At 39.7% G+C, this 6,872-nt stretch overlaps 1 long non-coding RNA gene across 3 annotated transcripts; it reads left to right on the top strand.

Annotated features, from left to right (window-relative positions):
• The first annotated feature begins 394 nt into the window (after positions 1-394).
• On the top strand, positions 395-3,203 carry LOC127326903 (uncharacterized). 3 transcript variants are annotated; one of them, XR_007868190.2, is made up of 7 exons: positions 395-746; positions 965-1,110; positions 1,209-1,322; positions 1,438-1,519; positions 1,618-1,692; positions 1,762-1,913; positions 2,016-3,203. It is a non-coding gene; the product is annotated as an uncharacterized lncRNA (long non-coding RNA). The 3 variants fall into 3 exon arrangements; XR_007868187.2 differs by having other exon boundaries at positions 1,618-1,913; XR_007868188.2 differs by having other exon boundaries at positions 1,209-1,326; positions 1,618-1,913.
• Positions 3,204-6,872: the final 3,669 nt, after the last annotated feature.

The raw sequence follows: 6,872 nt of genomic DNA, 5'->3' as shown, positions 1-6,872 counted from the left end.
CCCAGCGTGTGCCACCATACATGTGGAAACAGATTGGATAGGCGGGAGTACTACCAGCGACACCAACACGCCAGCAGGCAATGGTGCCTACATCGGCCACACAAAGATTTTGCCTCCCGGCCTCCCAGAAGCTGCTGGTGCCGGTGTCTACAAAGCAGCCCAGCTACACGAGCTTCATAGAGGCTCCAGTGCCACTGGCAAGTTGAACAGAAATGTGGCGTTGAGTTCGGTGACCACCGCCGCGGGGACTCCAGGTGATCCATTAGGCCATTACCCATTTCCTCCTCTTAATCGATCTGGTGTTCTCTCTCCCACCTTTTGTTTCCCCTTATAAGTTCAGTCCAATGAACACCACCAGTTGACCACAATACTATTTTGTTTCCCTTGATGCTATTTCAATCTCAAAGTAGCGGCAAACACACAAGCAAGTTCGCCGTGTCTGCCCTTGTGGCCTTCATCTCTTTCAGTTCTTCGTTGACGTGCACCGTGTCAAATTGGAAAACTTCTTATATTGTTTCCAGTGCATTTGTCAACTATATTGTATTTTACTTCTTCACTCTTGAGCCTGTAGATATTTATTCCATAAACTTATATTTTTGTTGAGGGTCTTTAGGATTATTATCTGTCTTTGAACTTATTTCGGTTGCCTTCAATACTGATATGATTTTACTGACTAGATATTCGAAAATGCTACAGTGCATGGAGACATTGTTCTTGTTGTCCCTGTCGAAGCCACTGTAAAAGAGGTGAGTGTTATTTTATAGATCTATATGATTGGCTTGCAAACATCTTTATAAGGGAATTTTTTATCCTCTGCATCGTACTTTAGCAATGATAATATTTTAGTATGTGTCATCTGGAGATCATCAAACAACCACAATTGTGTCATAACCGATTCTAATTTTTGAATACAAGAAAGATTTTTTTTGCTGCCTCTGAATATTTTGTGTGTAAATTGATTCAGACGAGCGGTCCATATATCTGGTGATGTCCAGACGTTCCCCTGATGCTTTATGTATTCATAATATCCCAGTTATGGTTTGTATACCTCCTTCTGGTATTGCTAGGAGCCCGAAACGGCAGGTGTATATTGCTGATGGGTGATGGCAGGTGTGGGTTGCCGCTCTTCCTGTATTTATTTTTCTAGCAAGTACTTGCATTTTCCGATTGTTATCCGATTTATGATTCACTTGTGTTGTTTCTTCCAGCGAGCATGCCGTTGTTACCCTCTTGAGGGAACAGGCTGATCTATTTGGTGCTGACGGATTCATGGAGACATCACGAAGAGCCCATTATCGTCTTATTTGTTGGCATGACAGCAAGTTGGTACACAAGTGATGCAATCTCTTTTTAACACCCTTTTTTGTTGTCTTTGGTTGGTATTTTTTCTTTCTTTCTTTCTGATCTGTTGTAATTGCAGTGATTTATGTTTTATAGGCTTGCTGGCCTTCAATAGTACATCTGTTACAAGATGGCACGTTAATGCGCTGATTCCAGTGATTGTTGTTGTCTGATAGAGGTTTGTTCCCATGTCAGGACTGTTATTTGTTTGGTAACATGTTCATTATGGGAATGCTACATGTCTAAGCATCTGCCATTGCTTATTGAACTACGCAGTGAAATCAAGGTCGTGCTGAGCCAACTGCATCAACGATCGCCTAGATAGCGACACTTGAGCCAAATGACATTATGGTATTTTAGTGCCCTGTGGTCTATCCTTTTTTGCATTCTCTGATTAAATCTATTGTTAATTGTGTTTAGGGTGACCGCTATAAAGTATCTATTGGAATTACTGAAGTCCTCGCAGACAAGGGCTGGGATTATATAAGCTGCAAACAATGATGCAAGAAAATTAAGTTAGAAGATAGAGTATATAAGTTCCCTTGATGCCCTACTGTTATACCTCTCCCAAGGTATGCACACCTGATTGCCATATCTTTTTTTTTGCGAGATTTGATTTTTTTTTGTGACGGATACTTATGTCGTTTTTTTTTCTTATGTCATTGTTCTGTCAGGTATAGGTTCATTGTTCGAGCAGTTGACGCTGGTTCAGTAGATTCTCAAAATGCCAATTTTGCAGACCTTCATTTGTTTGAGCCTTGTGGAGAGATTGTCATCGTGAGATTGTCCTCAAAATTTCTCGATAAAATGTCAAACTGCATATGAGCGACCAAAAGGAAAATTGGTTCAAATCACCAGAAAAGTGGCATTGTAGCTTGTGTCAAGCGTGAGAGGGCAGGCTAACACCATGCCCTAGGATTTGCTTGCCATCATGGGAAGGGAATTCAGTATTGTTGCTACTGGACGTGAATCATTGGATGCATTGCACAATCAACAACTCCAGTTGGAGATTGTTGATCCGATCATTGTGCCAGTGTTGCCCAGCGGCACGGCATAGATGGTTCAGCTTTAGGTCAGAGCAGCGAATGCTTCTCTACTCCTGAAACTCCAAAGCAGGCTCCATGTCCTGGTGAGACTTCAGTTCCACCGCCGTCCATGGATCTCATGCATGCCACAAAGTACATTGTCGTCAGCATCTGCTATCAATGAGGTATATATTTATGGGAAAAAAAACTCAATGAGGTATAATTTGACAGTCTTAGCAAGGTACTGGTGTTTTGGGGTTTCTGACAGACAATATGTTTCTGTTGTACACTGGCTCCGATGCCGCTGGAGGAAGAAAGCGCAAGAATGTTGGTACTGGAAAGAACCCCAAGTCGAAAAAGGGGTTGCATTTCTCAGATGATAACTAGGTTCATGTGCACATGTTCGTGTGCTTAATGTACCAGTCGCACGGGATGTGAAGAGCAAGATGTTTATGTTGTCTTTCTGCTGCCGTTTCTGCTGTCTACAGAATACTCTTTGGCTGGTGTGTGCAGACATGAAGCTTTGTTATGGGCTCTGTTTTATGTTGTTCAAGGCCCATACAGTGTGTCTGCTAGAATTTTTTTCACCAGCTGGAAGCCGTAGCTCGCAGACTCTTCTTCCGATGACCTGCATTGATCCGCTGGAGCTGTGGTAGCAGAGTGACAGGATATGAGCACAAGTTACTCAAAAGGTGTGATCTCTAAGAGGAGAGAACTCCTTAGTCGTATTGGCACCATATGATTTGTTTGCTTTTGGACAGAAGTGTTTCATACAGTGTATTATGGTGTCATATACATGCATTTTTTTATTCAAGCACATTATGGTCTTCAATATATCTACTTCGCTGAGTTTATATAAGCCAAGGCTTCATGTATATTTAAGTTGGCAATAATATTTTGCTTCCGGATTTAGATGGTTACAACGTCATATGCAGGGCCGGGCCATAAGATGGGGCAGCAGGGTGCCCGCCTTGGGCCCTGGGGGCAGGGGCTCCAGCCTAGGCAGAACTTCGGTACTCTTTAGTCCAGGTAAAATGAATAGACTTCTCAAAGAAAAAAGGTAAAAAAGAATAGCGCAAGTTCAAGGTAGCCTATTACATTTATTGGATCTGTACTGCTAAAAGAGGTAACCGATCTAGGTTTTTGGACCAATGGCTCCTAACCCAAGTTTCAAGGCACGTAGAACAACGGCGCAATTTCCTTCCCCATCAGCTCTTTCCATTCTCCTTCGTGATGATAGTTTCGGCCTTAAGATCAAGCAATCTACATCGATAATTTAATACCAGGTCATATGCCCATATGCAGGTGTTTCTTATTTTTCCGTATTGACTGCTTTTTTTTGCAAATTGTTTGATGCCATGTCTGCCGGACAATGTTTATCTGGTAACGATAAAAGGAAGACATAAAAGAGGTCGGTGAATACTACAATCCCAAAAATGTTTAACTAAAAATTAATTTTAGATCTTTCAAAAACTCCATGCACCTGTTGAAGACGAAAATGATGGCATCACATTTAGAACATCGATTTCTTGGGCCTGGATTAGATGACTCCTCGGGTTGTATGCATTTTCCTATTTTGAAGAACTATATTGCTTCCTTACTGTCATGAAGCCGTTCTCTCCCACATTACAAATAAATAGATTATGGTGTGAGTTTTATCGTTCAAAGAGAATCAACCTATGCTATGTACTGAAATGGTTTTGCGATGCAATGCATTTTAAGAAAAAAATGTCAACAAGTGCCCCTTTTTGTCGTCTTGCCCTAGGGCCCGAATATCTACGGACGGACCCTGGTCATTTGCAGTTTTAGAAACTATGGTACAAATCAAAGTTCAATGATTTCTAAATCAAATGTTTTCTGGTGATTTCGTGTTTTACTTTACAATGTGCAACATCACCTTGGACATTTTGTACAGGAGTCATGGAGGTACCCCTTTATAATACTTAGTTAAAATAATATGAAGAAAGTCTGTGGTAATCCAAAATAAAGTGGCATGAGGTGTGGTTGCATGTGTCAAAGGGCTTGAGACATCCAACTTGTAAGCTGTGAAGCACATAAATCGTAGTTGCTTACTTTTACAACATAGTCGCAGTTAACCCCAATCTTTTGAAAGTAAAGAAGGACAAAAGAACACGTGCCTGCCTATATTTTATGGAATGTAATGTCTTTACCCATTTACAATGTTAATGCTTTTATCTCCCTATATTATCTGCTTCACTCCGGTGGTTGGTTTTCTCCGTTGCCAAATCACACACCAAGGTGAAAACAATGATGAAAAAAATATAATTGTCTCATTTGAGTTCAGTTTAGTCTGAACATGTATTAGAATTTAAGAAGTGAATCCATGTTTTTCACAAAAAAAATTCATTGGAACTATACTAGCGCGGCGTGCCGCCGCGCCTATCTTTACTAGTATCTATAACATCTGATCCTAAATATAAGACATCTTGGGAGTTCAAGTTGAACTTCCAGACTGTCTTATTTTAGGAACAGAGGGGATACTATTCTGGAGAATCTCAACATATATATGTTCTTGACATAATGTCTTCATGCATTTGCATTAACTCCAGAGTACTCATGCAAAGACCACTTTTCTGCAGTGTTGTACGAACAGATGAAAAGATGAACCGTTTTTTCTAAATTTCTTTATGATAGTTAACCTTACCAATCTGCATCAACAGACCACAACAGGTCTGCAGACGAATGAAATGTGCGTTTTCTATTTTCTTGACCAATGAAGTATATATCATAAGTAATGCAATTTTTATAACCTATAGGGCAGCAAATTTGTTTCACAATGAGAGAACAAGGCATGTATGTATCAAGTAATGCCTTTCACAATGAGGGTTTCTTAGCGATGTATCCTAGGCACTTTGCTTGTGTGGCACTATATTAAATAGCGAAAGAGAGTGGTGCTATATTTTAGCTAAGATACAACATTTGCATGGAACCATAGGTAAATTCATGAAATGTTTCTTATTCAGAAAGACAGAGAGGCAACAATATGAATGGAAAAACGAAATCACAAAATAATTATAATGTATAGTATTGCTTGTAAAAAGGGAAAGTTTGAAATGTTAAGCAAGATTTGAAATCAAACAATATTGGTCACACTTCAGATTCTAGCTAGTCATATAATACATGTAATCCAAGAACTATGAAGATTGATAATCATGATATTTATTTGCTGGCCTGAAAAGGGAAAGATGAAGTAGAAGTTCCTTGGACACGAAGACTTTTCTAATTCGAGTTTTATCAAGTTTAACGGTGTTACTGTAATAACTTTGCGTGTAATATTTTTTATGCTCTTTGGTCAGAAAGTATACGATGTTTTCCATATCCAAAGAAAGAAGAGAACATCGACGTCACATGTCGCAATTGTAAAGATGTTATAGGTGAAGTTCATGCGGAGTATGATAATGATGGTACTTTTAGTTTCATCTTAAACGAGGGAGACTATGTTGTCCAAAACAATCTCAATAAAGGTGGTGTTCGCACCTTCCCGTTTGAATTGGAGTCAAAGAGGGTTGTCTGATCATGATGGTGCATACCATCTTAATTTAGTCGGTGAATTTATTAGCATTAGAGTTGCAGCTAGCTATATATGTATAAGATGAACTGTGAACTTGTCGGCTCAGAAGTACTCTACATATAATATATGCTCATGTCTATGTCCTTTCAGCTGCAGTTTCGTTCTGTGTGCTATAAATTTTACTATTTTATATTTAATTTACATTATATAATTGGTGTTGAATAATCATATTTCTACACACAAAAGTGTGTGTCGACATATACCATACGAGGCACTATGTAGTTTCATCGTGGCACGTTATATCTGGCACCTAACATGCGTCCCCAGTAAGTGTAGTGCGATGTCAACAATATATGGTGTGCCACTAGCAGCGATTCAATATACGATGCGTTAGAAAAAGCATTGGGTGTGCATAATCTCCGAGATAGTTAAGTGCCGCCATATCGTAACTGAGGATTTTAGCGTGTGGCTGGACGTTTAAAACTGCAGGCACCCGCCTGCTCTGTTGTAGTGGTGCTTGAAATACCTTATATCATCACATAGGTTGTAGTTATACCACATAGTTGCATCAGGCTCATCTTATTTATACACAAAGCGTAAAATTATTTTAAAAAGTTAAAATTTATAGAAACATATCCACCCCTCTATGTTTGGTCCTTTAGAGGTCCCAATAGAGAGGACAGTAAGGTTGGTTAGAAGGAATGACTGGTCAAAGAAAACAAAGGAGAGGTTTCGTGGCAACGGTTTAACGAGTGTTGTGTTTGGTCTAGTTCCCGACGGAGAAAGAAGATGGGAGGCAAGATAATATGTGAAATCGGTAGGATGACCGTGGAGCATGCAACATGTTGGACCGCTAGTGTTAACCTTTTTTAGTGACACGAGTGGCTAATCTCTCTCTCCCCAGCAATCGATTGAGGGAAATCATTTAAAAAGTCGTGTAATATTTTGAGCATGCAATTGGATTTATGGAAAAT

This window comes from Lolium perenne, chromosome 4, assembly GCF_019359855.2.
Source record: "Lolium perenne isolate Kyuss_39 chromosome 4, Kyuss_2.0, whole genome shotgun sequence".
In the NCBI taxonomy this organism is placed as follows: domain Eukaryota; kingdom Viridiplantae; phylum Streptophyta; class Magnoliopsida; order Poales; family Poaceae; genus Lolium; species Lolium perenne.
Note: the sequence above shows the minus strand (reverse complement) of the source record. Positions and strands in the feature narration are given on the sequence as shown.